Raw genomic sequence first — 14,427 nt, forward strand, 5'->3', positions numbered from 1 at the left:
TGGTTCACCGTGGGTTATGGACATTGGAGCATCTGGGCACCCCTATGTTGGGAACGGAAAAATCACTTTCAACAGAATCAACCCACTTGTACCAAGGATACAGAATGGATATCACCGAAGCATGAAGTCATTCTGTCATAGTAAAGGATAGCAGCTGGTTTGGCACTGACTGGGTGGCCCCCAAATGTGACCCAATGTATGGCATAAATCTTTGCCCACGGGTGGTTGGGCCCTGGGTTTTCGCTGATGTAGAGAATTTGCCCTATAGTAACAACAATTTCCAGCCTCCCTCTCCCCAAGGCCAGATGGGCACGTTCTGTTTCCACTGGTAGGATCATTTGGCTGTCCTCTCTGTCCCCTCTGTTGGCCTGGAGGACATTAGAGCATGAAGAGAAGCCCTTACTAAACTCACCCAACTGGCCTTAAATGATAGCCAGCAGAACCTGTCTGTACTGAACAGCTTTTCTCCTTAGAGAACAGAATGGCCTTGAACATTATTACTGCATTGGAAGGAGGCACCTGTGTCTTTGGTTAAATTTTTATTTTGATGTGTATTTATTTTTGAGGTGGGTGGCTGGGGAGCAGGGAAGGGCAGAGAGAGAGAGAGAGAGGGAGACACAGAATCTGAAGCAGGGTCCAGGCTCCAAGCTGTCAGCCCAGAGCCTGATGTGGGAATCGAACCCTCCAACCACGAGATCATGACCTGAGCTGAAGCCGGATGCTTAACCGAATGAGCCACCCGGGGGCCCCTGCACCCATGTCTTTTTATCCCCAGTGCTGTACGTTCATACCTGATGAGTCTGCTAATATATCCACTTTATTAAATCACATGAATACGCATGGGAATAGCCTGAGTTACCCCACCTCAGCATAGGGGACTTAAATCAGTGGTTTGGATCATGGAGCTCTCGGTAGAAAAAAAAAAAAAAATGTTACTTCTTTTAAAAATCGTTACCTTGATCTGTGGTTTCTCTTGCACGTACCTCTATGGCTGCTGTGGTACCGGCCTCCAGGGCAGCCACATAGTGGCCCCCGGAGCTGGCGAGGCTCCCTGCGGACTGCTCAGGGCACAGCGCAGAAGAGGGGCCGTGTGAGGTCCTGAGAGCCGCTCACGAGGGGGGAAATGTTACAGGAGGTCAGCCGGAGGACGACGTGACCGCCAGTTGGCCCCGGGGGCGGGGCGGTGGGGGGGGGGTTCCACACAGAGAATCAGAAGCTCCTTCCCTCCCTCCCACCCTTCTCCCCACACCCGCCCGGAAGGAACGCTCGGCCCATAGTTCCCATGGTGGGAGCCTGGGAGCCGTTTCCAAGGATGCAGCCTGGAGAAAGCAGCGTTTGCTGAGACCGTGGGGACCATCTACGTGGTGGCAAAACCCAGGTTAGGCTTTTATAGGAACTTCTAAGATTCCGATGGGCGGGTGTGGAAAATTGCTCGGCCTGTAGGCACGAAGACAAGCCTCCTAAGTTCCCTTGCTGAAAGAACCTGCCAGCCAGCAATCTGGAGCGGCCCACCTCCTTCTTCCTTGTCTCCTTGCCCTTCCAGAATTGGGGCTAACTTCAGATTTCACGGGGGAAGCTCTGAGTTGGCAAACCAACAGCGAAGCCTTTTGCATATGATTTTCATTTATTTCGTAGACATAAAGGAAGTTCTGTATTCTCTCTATTCTTTCACTCGTTTTGGCAATTGGGATCTTTTAAGGGGTTTGTCCGTGTAAACTACCAAGTTGAAGTTAACGGCCTACTACTGTTGGTAATATTCTTTCTTATCCTTTCAGTGTTTGATGTCTGGTAAATTTGCCCCTTTCCTTCTGGATGTCTGTGGGTTGTTTCTTGATCTGTCTAGCTGAAGCTTTCTCATTTTTGATTTTCGGTTTTTGATTTCACGACTTTTGTCTATTGCTTTTTTCAGGTTTCTGTTTCATCAGTTTCTGCTCTTATCCTCATCACTTTTTTTTTTTAATACTTTGGATTTAATAATTGTATTTTTTTTTAAGGCGGAAGCTTTTGTCATTGGTTTTATGTGTTGCTTCTTTTCTGGTGTAAATGTTTAAAGGTAATGAATGCGTCTTTCTTTCATCACGGATTTAGTTACAGTCCATAGTTTTGATGTGCTGTGCTTTTCATTTTACAGGTTTTAAAATATTCTCTCATTTTGCATATGATTTCTTTAAATGTTTATTTATTTTTGAGAGAGACGGCAATTGGGGGAGGGACGGAGAGAGGGGGACAGGATCCCAAACAGGCTCTGTGCTCACAGCTGCGAGCCTGACGTGGCGACTGAATTCAGGAAAAGTGAGATGGTGACCTGAGCTGAACTTGGTGGCTCAACCGACTGAGCCACCCAGGTGCCCCTAGCTTGTGATATTTTTAAACTCACGTTTATGTATTGGACATATACCGCTTGAATTTCCAAATATTTGGGGAATTTCCAAATGCCTTTCTGTTATCGACTTCTCCTATAATTTTTTTTTTTTTTTTTTTTTTTGCGGTTATGGGACATTCTACAGTTCAACTATGTTTCTATCTTGCTGGAAATTCCAAGTGCATCTATGGATGTGTAGTCTGCTGATGGTATGGAAATGTCAGCTGGGTCATGTTGATTGGTACTATTTAATATTTCATCTCCTTGCTCATTTTCTATCTACTGTGCTTTCAGCACAGTCTGCTTGGGATTCTCTCTCTTTCTCTCTCTGTTCCCCTCCCCTGCTCTCTCTCTCTCTCTCTGTCTGTCTCAAAATAAACAAACTTAAAAAAATTCTGTAAAACAGCTTTCTTATAGGCAGCATTTTGCATTTTTGTTTTTACTGGCAATCTTTGTATTTTAATTGAATGTGTAAACATTTGCATTTGATATAACTATCAAGAAGATTGTACTTAAATCTGTCACATTGCTTGTTGTTTTCCATTGATACCATCCATTTTTTTATTCCTTTTTCCATTTACCTCATTTTTTTTTTTTTTGATTCGTTAAGTGCATTTTACCATTCAGTGTTATTTCCACCATTTACTTCTTAGCTATACCCTTGTGTTTTCCCATGGTTGTCCTCAGGTTTATAATACTGCATTTAACTTAGCGCACTTGATTTTGATATTAAATGTTGCCATTTCATGTAACTTAATAGATCTTAACCAAATGCTTCCATTTCCCCTCTTCCTTTCTCCTGTCTTTTACACAATTATACTGCTATGCATGTGTGGTAATCTCTCAAATGCATAGCTATTATTTTTGTTTTATTATTTATTTATTTATTTATTTATTTATTTATTTATTTATTTCTTAACGTTTATTTATTTTTGAGACAGAGAGACAGAGCATGAACGGGGGAAGGTCAGAGAGAGGGAGACACAGAATTTGAAACACAGAGCCCGACGCGGGGCTCAAACTCACGGACCGCGAGATCATGACCTGAGCCGAAGTCGGCCGCTCAGCCGACTGAGCCACCCAGGTGCCCCTATTATTTTTGTTTTACACAGTAAAAGATCTTTGAGAAAAATTTAACATGAGCGAACACTTTTAAATTTAGCCACATATTGGGGTGGCTGGGTAGTTCAGTCAGCTAAGCATCTGACTTTGGCTCAGGTCAAGATCGTGCAGTTCATGAGATGGAGCTCCACGTGGGGCTCTGTGCTGACAGCTCGGAGCCTGGAGCCTGCTTCAGATTCTGTCTCTGTCTCTCTCTCTCTGCCCCTTCCCTGCTCATGCTGTCTCTCTCTTTCTCTCTCAAAAATAAATAAACATTAAAATTGTATATATATTTTGTAATTTGGCAACATATTTAGCAAGTTAGAATTCTTCATCCCATTGTGTGTATAAATTCCCATTTTAACCTTCCCCTGAAGAACTTCTCTAACATTTTTTGTACCATCAAACAGTTGATGATAAATTATCTCAACGTTTGTTGTTTTGAAAAATTATTTTATTTGTCCAAGCTAGTGATTGATATTTTCGCTTGGTAAAAAATTCTAGTTTCATAGTCTTCATCTTTAATCATTTTAGAGGTGTCACAATATTTATTTTGGTTTGCATAGTATCTGATGAGAATTTTGTGATTATGCTTATCTTTCTTTTTCCATATGTTCCTTATTTTTCCTGGTTGCCTTTATAATTTTTTTCTTTATCACTGCTTTTTAGTAATTTGCTTTTGATATACTTTTGAATGTGTGGATCTGTGTCTGTATTTATTCTGCTCTGGGTTCTTTGAGCTTTGACTTAAGTGTGTGGGTATTTTAAATCAAATTTTAAAAATGTTTATTATTTCTTCACATATGTTGGGATAGTTTGCTGTTGTTTCCTATTGCTATTATTGGAGTTGTTTTTGTCATTCGTTGATCTCTCTCTCTCTCTCTCTCTCTCTTTTGGAACCCTAAGTACACATATCTTAAGCTACTTGATATATTTCTAATAATCTTTTAAATTCTGTTTATTTTCTTTCAGTTTCTTTTTTCTTACTATGCTTATTACTAACCATTTCTATTGCTATGTTTTTAATATCAGTGGAATCTCCTTTTGGAGTTTTAATCTGCAGTGAATCTCATTCAGTGACATTTTCACTTCAGATATTTTACTTTTCATACCTAGAAATTCCAGCTGATATATTTTTTATATTTTCCACTTACATCTTCATTATGTTCATATTTTCCTTTAAATACTTGAATAGATTTCTAATAGTTGTTTTAATGTTCTTGTTGGCTAATTCCATCATTTCTCATTTCTGTTACTGTAGTCAGTTACCAACAGCAACAATCATAGTGTTTAGAAGTGAAATAGGCAAGTAAAATGAATCCTCCTGCCATGGATGTTTTAGGGGAAGAAATTCTAAAACTTTGGAACTAAAAGCAAACTACAGTGTTGAATATGAGTACTGGCTTTATTCTACCCTTTTATTTTTAACATTAATCAGTCAACTTCCACATTAATTAAAGTTGGCCATAGTTATCCCCCCAAAAAATATGAAACTAACTCTTAAAAAAAATAACCCAAACTGATTCATATTTCTTTTGCTCATGGATAAGATTTTCCTTTTTCTTTGCATGTCTATTAATTTTTGGATACTTGTTAGACATTTTGACATTATGTTGAGTGTTTGGATTTTGTTTTTTGTTTTTTTTTCTTTAAGGATCACTAGGGTTTGATTTGGCAGCCAGTCATGTTACTGGCAGATCAATTTAATCCCTTTAATCCTATTTTGAAACTTTGTTAGTGCGTGGCAAGAGTAGCCTTTTATCCAGAGATAGACTCTGGTTTCTCTACTCTGGCTTGTGGGAACTCAAATATTTCCCTTTCTGATGTGAATATAGAGTGTTGCTCAGCTTATGACTTTCTGCTCCTTCTTTGCTTATCTTTTGAAGTTTTACTTTTCACATCTGTGATCGCTTTGTGATGTGCCAAGTTTTCTAGACTAAACAAGACTAAACTACAATTCCCTCTGTAGTGTGTTTCCAGTTAGAATGGGCAACAAATGGAGGAAGCAGTCATCTTGCAGCATGAAAACATCTTCTCCCAGTTTACCCGTTAAACAGTAAACTGGGTGTTGCTGTAAAGATATTTTCCAGATGGGATTAAAATCATAATCAACTAACTTCCAGTCAATCAAAAGATGGTCATCTTAGACCTGATTTAATCAGATAGAGGTCTTTATTATTTATTTATGTATTTTTTAAAGATTTTAATTTTAGTTTTTATTTGAGAGAGAAAGAGAGAGAGAGAGAGAGAGAGAGAATCCCAAGCAGGTTACACAGTGCAGAATCTGATGCAGGGCTTGATCCCACGATCCTGGGATCATGACTGAGCCAAAATCAAGAACTCCACCGACTGAGCCACCCAGGCACCCCTCAGACAGAAGCCTTTAGAAGAAGGTGTAGGCTTTTCCTGAGGAGAGGGACTCCAAACAGCAGCTAGACCTGATAGTGCTTTCCCATTCCCCTGGATTTTCTCTTCCTAACTGTCTGCCTGTGGATTCAAGCTTCATCAAGCTCATAGAGTTCTAGCCTGCTCATGATCCCAATTCCTTGTAATAATTATATACAATTATTTAATCATGCATACTTATTATTATATTAATTAAACATAGGTATATGTTTTATATATATATATATATATATATATATATATATATATATATCCATATATATGTCTTGCAACAGTCTCATTTCACCAGCCCCAAAATTGCATAAGTCTATTTGTTTATTTATTTATTTCTTATGTTTATTTTTGAGAGAGAGAGAGAGAGAGAGAGAATGAGTCAGGGAGGAACAGAAAGAGAGGGAGACAGAGGATCTGAAGTTGGTTCTGCACTGACAGTGGAAAGTCCAATGTGGGGCTTGAACTTATGAACCATGAGATCATGACCTGAGCTGAAGTCAGACACTTAACAGACTGAGCCACCCAAGTGCCCCAGCCAATTTATTTTAATAATTATATATATAGGGGCGCCTGGGTGGCACAGTCGGTTAGGCGTCCGACTTCAGCCAGGTCATGATCTCACGGTCCGTGAGTTCGAGCCCCACATCAGGCTCTGGGCTGATGGCTCAGAGCCTGGAGCCTGTTTCCAATTCTGTGTCTCCCTCTCTCTCTGCCCCTCCCCCATTCATGCTCTGTCTCTCTCTGTCCCAAAAATAAATAAACGTTGACAAAAAAAAATTTATAAAAAATAAAAAAAATAATAATTATATATATATATATATGTATATATATATATATATATGCACACACACATATACACTTAAATACATATATACCTATACATTAATATAATGTAATATAATATAATAAACATAATAGATATAATAAATATAATATAATATAATATAATATAATATAATATAATATAATATAATGTAATAGTTTGTATATCTCCATCCTATTCATTCTGCTTCTCTAGTTTAACCCGGGCTGATTGGAAATACTTATTAAATCCTGAAAGGGATGTCTTTGTAAATTTTTTGAGCTCATTTCCTGTGTGGCTCCCTTTTTTTATGAATTCTGATGCACAGATTTCACCTGCTTTAGCATCCTCAAATTCTGACCTTGCTCTCCTGAACTCAGCAGGACTTTAGGTTTCTGTTTGGATTTTTCCTTCCTGCTAATAATTGCTTCCAGGCACACTAGGACTGTTGTAGGTTTGCCTCATTTTTTTTTTTTTTCCGTTTCATGAAGTATTATGTCCCGCCTGGGTTTTATTCAATATCTGTAAACCACCTTTTAAAAATATTTTCTTAGTTTTCTATTTGTTTTAGGTTGGAAGGTGAAGTTCTAGATAATGACTATAACATGCCTGAAAACAAATCTTTGGTCTAGATTTTTTTGTTTGTTTCTACATGTTTTAAGGATTTAATTTTTTAGAACAATTTTAGGTTTGCAGCAAAATCGACAGAAATGTACAGAAATTTCCCATGTACTCTCTGCCCCTACACATGCCTAGTCTCCTCCATTATCAACATTTTCCACCAGAGTGTTATATTTGTTACACTTGATGAATGTATATTGGCACACCATAATCCTTCCTAAGTTCATAGTTTACCTTAGAATTTAGTCTTGAAGTTTTACATGCTGGGAGTTTGGATGGTCTAGATTTTTTAATATGTGAAAGTTGACTGTCCTTAGGACTGATATTTACCATAATCTACCCACTCTAACCCAGTGACAGAAAATGGAAATATTTCAGACTGTATTTGAAGGTATTGGTGAGGAAGGAAAAAAAAAAAAATCCTGATTGTGCCTTTCTAAGTTCATCGGATTCAATTATTCATTTGTATATATTACCTGGTATGTAATATACTCTCAGAAATTTTTGTTGACCCATACTGAGTTGGGCTTCCAGCACCTACTAACACAGAACCTGTTACATAATTCATTTAAAACAGTAGACTGTAGTGGTTAAGAACTTAAAAGCTAGATAAGATCATATTTGGATTTGAGTTCCTAATTGACTAATTATTTGCCTTAAACGAAAATTTATTAATTTCTAGTAGCCTAATCTTCTTCATCTGAAATAGATAACAATTACAACTTCAACCTCATTGGTTTGGCTGGTTTGGCGTGAAATTAAAGAAAAGAAGGTTTGCAAATTTCTTAGCACTAATGATATTGTCACATTCCGAGCGCTCGACTTATTTTTAAAATACTGAGTGTATTTTTTTTTATTTAAAAATAATAAATATTTAAATAAAATTAGCCTGTTAGCAAAAACTTTTCTTCATGTTTGAAGAAAAAGGGAACCCGATTTGTTTGGAGCTTTGGATGTGATAGTGTAAGTAATCCAGATGATCCCCTCTTCAGATGCTTGAAACTTAATTCAGCAGGGAATTAAATTCAAACTGACTTATGCAATACAGACCACATTTCAATTCAAATAACTGAGATGTCCAGAGGTAGAGCAGGTGTCAAGTGGTTGACGAGCTGTGCTGATCAAGAATCTTCTAAAATCCACCCTATTCCTTATGCTGGTTTCACCCTCATGCTGACTTCGCTCAGGGTAACCAAATGGCTGTAGTAAATCCTGGGTTTACAACTATATGTTTCACCTTCTAAAGTGTGAGAATTTCTACACATGTATAAAACAAATTCTCCTTCTTTTCTTGGTAGCACCACTTGAGGTCGCACGCCCATCCCTTCTGGTCAAAGTAATGGCTTATCCTGAGAGATAATCTGGGATTAAATGTCCATATGGTTGAATCAACGAATGGTACAATAGGTAGCATATGGTACTTACTTGTGTACCTCTGACCTATCTCTGTGTTGGGGCTGGAGTTAATCTTACTCAGTCAGCACTATTGCTGTTCAATGGGAAAAATTACAATGGCTTCTACGAAGACCATGTGTAACATCCATATTTTTTTTGTGTGTAGAACCAGAGTGTGTTCGAGTATTTTCTGTCGTGGGAAACTTACTGCATGCCCAAGTCACATGCTTTGATTGTTGGCAAGATTTTGATCTGTATGTTTCAGGTTTTGTGTTTGAGAATGAGCTTGGACAAAAAAGATGTCTGCTCGTCTGTACTGACCAAGGCAGTCTGAGAGATATTTATTTAATGGTCCTTTGGTATAAGGAAGAATTTTAAGCGCTTTACATATATCTAATTATTTAATACTTTTTTTCAAGTTTATGAAGCTAGATCCAGAACCATTTGCATTTTACAAATGAGGTAACCTGCAGAACGTAAGGGTCACAAAGAAATTAGCAGAGCTAGGGATTGAAATCCAGCTAGTTTGGCTCCCAAATCCATGTTCTTAACCAAATACAATAATACAATATTTATTAGTTGAAAACTTTAGAGAGAGATGAAAGACTATAAAACCTATTTAGTTAGTAGGGAAAACTTGCTCTAGCTCACTCTACCAATTTATCTATCTATCTATCTATCTATCTATCTATCTATCCTCATCTATCTAATCTATTGATCTATCATCTATCATCTATTTTCCTATCTATCATCTATCTATCTTCCCATGTATCAAAATAACCTATTTTGCTAGCAATAGTAGGGGTACATTATTGAATAACTTGTAATAACTACTTCCAAATGTTCCACTCTTTATTTTTAATATGATGCATATATACTTTATTCATTCAGTTATTCACTAAAAATGCACTACACATGTGTTCAACCCTAGACACTGAACTAGTTCCTTGGAATAGAAGGATTTAAGATAAGTCTGCTGTTCTTAAGGATGCCACAGTCTTGTCCCTGGATGAATGTTTTTGAAATTGTAGACCATAAGTCATCATTTCAATTAAAAAAAAAAAAATAGAATGGAAAATGTCAGAATTCTTTATATGGAACAAGTGTAAAGTGTTACCTTACACTTACACAAGTTTTGATGTGTCTTGTTGGTGAGTGTTCTATGTACTAGTTTATGGTATAAACTGTGTTTCTTAATGTAGGGAATGGCTCAAAATATGTTAGAATGACTACATTAGAAGCTAGTCAACCAAATCTTTAGAACTTTCTTAACCATTTTACTTTATATCATTATATTACAGGGAATTGAGGAAAAGGGCTGTATCTTATATTCCACTTCATCCCTCCTGGCACACATTCTAATAATTTGTTCAGGATAACTGCTTAATGCAACCGGTTGTCTTCCTGATTAATGAAGAAGAAATGTTTTATTTGGAATTATTGTTGTCCAGTTTTGATTGATAACTACTTTCTTTGGATTTATTTTAGGAGTCATTTAGACAATATGTTTGAGTCTGTGGTGAGGAAAACAAGTGGTTGGTGGACCAAAATTTTGAGTTTTTCGACCAATTTATGTTCTTTTTAGAGACAGAACCCAAGCCTAGTTTATGAGTAGCTATCACAAGGCAATAATTCTTGTTCTCTAACCTTATTAAAGTAGATTTGTTTTGTCAATATTGAGGTAAAATGGCTTTAAATAGTATTATTAAACCCTAAGCTAAGCAATAGCTTTACCATCAGACTTTATGCTTTGTGGTTGCAGCGCCTTATGGATTTATTCTCCTTGCTGTCAGCATAAAAAAAGACCAGCTGGAAAAGCCTACATTAACTGAAGACCACAGGATGCTGGACATGCAGATGACCCAACATTAGGGAATCTGGGATGGAAATTTCATGTGTGTGGAACAATTTCATTAGCCCAGAAATGCTGCTGACTATCTCTCTCTCTTCACCTCTCAAACTTGCGCAAGCACATAAAAATATGGAATGGTTTCTACCATTTTCTCTGAACTAACAGTATCCTTTGGCATCTCACCTCTATGGAAAGTATGGAAAGAAATAACCAAAGCAAACAATTTGTTCTCTTTGAGTCTAAGAAAATGCATTAGAACAACCTTTGTAGGAGGTTCATGGCTTTTCCACAAAGAATGTCTGTGTAGTTAATGTTCACATGTTCATTTTTAATCTAATTTCTTTTCTTTCTAAACTTATTGATAGTCATCTGGAAAAGTAATTCTTTACAAGATTTATTCATGTTACAGAACACTTCCTTAACTAATTTTCACTGTAGTTTGATATGAGTCTTTAAAATCTATCATCTATCTACCCACCTATCTATCTCTCCATCTATCAATCATTCACCTATGCCCTTCCTTCCTTCCTTCCTTCCTTCCTTCCTTCCTTCCTTCCCTCATTCATTCACTGGTTTAAACACAGTCAAAGGAAAAAACCTCAAGAAGCTTAAAAGATAATAATAGTACTCCTCAATCTTACTCAAATCTTTCACAGAATTCTCTAGGTAGCTACTTTTACAAGGCATTTATTCTGGTAATATTGCATAAGTATAAATTGATGCAAAAGTCACAAATATCTTTCAAAAAGTGACTGTGAGAAAGTGCCTGGGAACCTTAAAAGGTAGCTCATAGCAGTGTGATGTTTCATTGTTATATTTTGAAATTGCTTATTAATAAAGTAAATTAAGTTCATATGGGAAGAAGAGATGGAAATTAATTTACTATACCTTAAGAACTCTTTCTAGGAGCTTGGGAAATCAATTTTTGGTCATTCTTGTCTGTTTGTGCACTTACAGTGCAGCATCTAAAGCTATCCATAAACATGGCTTTAGGCTAGAAGGAATATTCCCACTGGTCTTAATAGAATTAGTCGTTTGGAGGAACGAGTCCCATTTAATGTTGGCAGTTAATTTAAGGTAAGGGCTTTTTGGGTTCTCCCTTAGCCAAACAATGGACAATTAAGTACATTTTACCTTTGAAAACCTGAAATGTGTTTTCATCTACGTCTACATGTAACCCAGACTCTGAGTCAATGAAACATACTTATGAATATTTCTGTCACGTACAGGTTGGAGTGGTGTAGTGGTATTAATTTGGGGGTGTTCGACTAAGCAAATATATTAGTATTTTAACGTTCAGAGATCCAGTTCTCTTTAAAATGACCCTTTAGGGGCGCCTGGGTGGCTCAGTCGGTTAAGTGTCCGACTTCGGCTCAGGTCATGATCTCACGGTCCGTGAGTTCGAGCCCCACATCGGGCTCTGTGCTGATGGCTCAGAGCCTGGAGCCTGCTTCAGATTCTATGTCTCCCTCTCTCTCTGCCCCTCCACCGCTCACACTCTGACTCTCTCTCTCTCAAAAATAAATAAATGTTAAAAAAATAAATAAATAAATATAAAATGACCCTTTAGACAGTAGTCTAAGCCCCATCTTGCTTGACTAGTAGGTTTTCAGTCTTTTGTTAAGATTCCACACCCCAAGGATTTCTGGGTGATTCTGAATCACGTTTATGTGTTTACAAATTCTTCCTGTTTGTCACTTGTCCCAGATCTTATGTCTATAGGCGATGACATTCCCAAAATAACTCCCAACTAACCATCTGCTATGTCCTGGACTTCCAGCCCACACGTTGCAGGGGCCATCTTCCATCAGCGGGGGTGCCTTTGATCTTGCCTTTACTACCCCAAATCTATTTGTGCCTTCACAATTCTCTTTGAAATGGAGCAAGAGGAAGGAAAAGGAACAAAACTGTTTACCTCATACTCTCAATTATCAATCCATTTCCTAGTCAACATAATTACAGTTTGCAGAGATGGAGCATAACTCTTCATGAAGATATTTTACATTTTTATGCTTACAAAATTAATTCACTATAATTAGGGCTGTCAGACTTAGTAACAAAAGTGCTATATATACTTTATACTTGCATAGAAGTTATTTGTTCTGTGCCTGAAATTTCAATTTAACCAGGCATCCGTATTTTCTCTGGCGGCCTTAACTAACTCAGAATCTTCCTCCTAGTACTGGTTACTTTTAAAAAAGACATTTTGAATTGGCAAAAATAATCCAATTAAGAATAAATCTAGCCTAAGGCATCTAAACCTTCCCCTAAAGACATAGAGAAATTTTTTGATCCTTAAAAATAGCAATTTCCATCATCATTTATCTATCAATGGTTCAAGGATATTCGAGTTAAGTTTCAGACCATCCTTCAAATGGCTATTTCCCTTCCTAAATGGCTATTTCGGTGCTTAGTGTGAAATTTCTCTTCAAGGTAGTGCCCTGACCTTGGGGATACTTCTTTTGTTTCAAGGTTGGTTGATAGGATGATTTCCTCAGATTCTCCTTTCTAGAAGTCTGAAGGATAATCCCTTTCCTATGTTCCAGTTTTTGCCACTCTAGTCCAATCATAAGGAATATAGAAAGCATTTGAAAATTATGTTAGCGGTATTTTCAGGACTGTCCAAATGAGAGAAGAATGAGATGGGAAAAGTCATGTTGCCCCCATATAGAAATGTCTTCACCTGTAATCTAAATGAAGGGGCTTCTTGAATACTGAAGCTCTTAGTTGTGTTAGAATTCTTACAATTCTTTGCATTTAGTGTTATGACAGGGGCACTGGCTGAAGTTTAGCTGTAAAATGTTTGGCCAGAGTAGTATTTGGTGCGTTTGGGTTAATTCTGCATTGAGAAAACAGACACTCTGCTCTGATGTGGATCACAAAAATCTGCAAACGCAGTTTTTATCACCTATTTACTGTCAGATTTGTATCAGTGCTGAAATGCTCTAGCAATCACATTAATTCAAATCTGCCTTAGCATCTCTTTACCCTAAGATTAAAAGTATTCATAGTATTGTGTTACGGAATATGTTTGCATGGTTTCCTTGCACTCAGCTTACCTAGTTTAGACCTTGCTAATGCAGCCTTTGGATCGGTTCACTACTGACGCATTAGCTCTATTATCTGTTGCCTCAAAAATTTGTAACAGAGTCTGACCCTTTGACCCCATCCTGGCAAAGTAGTAATTAATGTCAGATACATTTTGATAACACTATTAAAATTGTTTTAAATGCTGGAGCAGCTAATTAGAGAGAGTAGTTTCCTGTATTACTTTACCAACCACCGTCCCAGGGTGAATATTATCTTTGTGATTAAACACAACAAAATACCTAACACTTCAAGAAAATAATCAAATAAAGCATATTTCTGTAGAGGGTGTGTTTATCTAGGGAGCTTATTTAACAAAGCAGCAATTCCTTCTCCTGTACGATTGAGAGAGTGAAATGGCACTCTGACCCAAGACATTCTTTACATGATGATGGCACTGTTTGTGTTTTGAGAAGTTATGAAACTCGGTGAAGGTCATCGTTGGGTCCTGCGATCTGGTACAAGATTAATTTTTCCAATATATTTTGTGGGTGTAGAAAGGATCAGGGGAGGCATGTAGGCCATGCTAGTGTCTGATGAAATTTTCCTTTGACACCTGCTGCCTGTCCACATTTTTTTATGAGGAAATGTTGCTTATGCTTGATGAGCCAGGAATATTTTGACCGTGACACTATTCACTTATGAATAAATCCTAGAAACCTCTTTATTTTCAGATTTTGTAAATACTAGACTAAACCTAGGAAATCAAGACATAATTTGATCCCAAATATTTTTTTTTCAACATCTCACATTAATTAAAGCCTAAGATGCATTTGGCTAAGCTGTTAAAGTAATTTTAAATCCAAA

At 37.3% G+C, this 14,427-nt stretch overlaps 1 long non-coding RNA gene across 1 annotated transcript in view; it reads left to right on the forward strand.

Moving 5' to 3' along the window:
- The first annotated feature begins 1,294 nt into the window (after positions 1-1,294).
- The window catches only part of LOC123582327, a 33,167-nt gene continuing 20,034 nt past the window's right edge, over positions 1,295-14,427 (forward strand). Inside the window, exon 1 of the long non-coding RNA XR_006704321.1 lies at positions 1,295-1,378. This is a non-coding gene — a long non-coding RNA (uncharacterized LOC123582327). The remainder of the gene's footprint in view (positions 1,379-14,427) is intronic.

The sequence above is a fragment of the Leopardus geoffroyi genome, chromosome B3, assembly GCF_018350155.1.
Source record: "Leopardus geoffroyi isolate Oge1 chromosome B3, O.geoffroyi_Oge1_pat1.0, whole genome shotgun sequence".
Taxonomy (NCBI): domain Eukaryota; kingdom Metazoa; phylum Chordata; class Mammalia; order Carnivora; family Felidae; genus Leopardus; species Leopardus geoffroyi.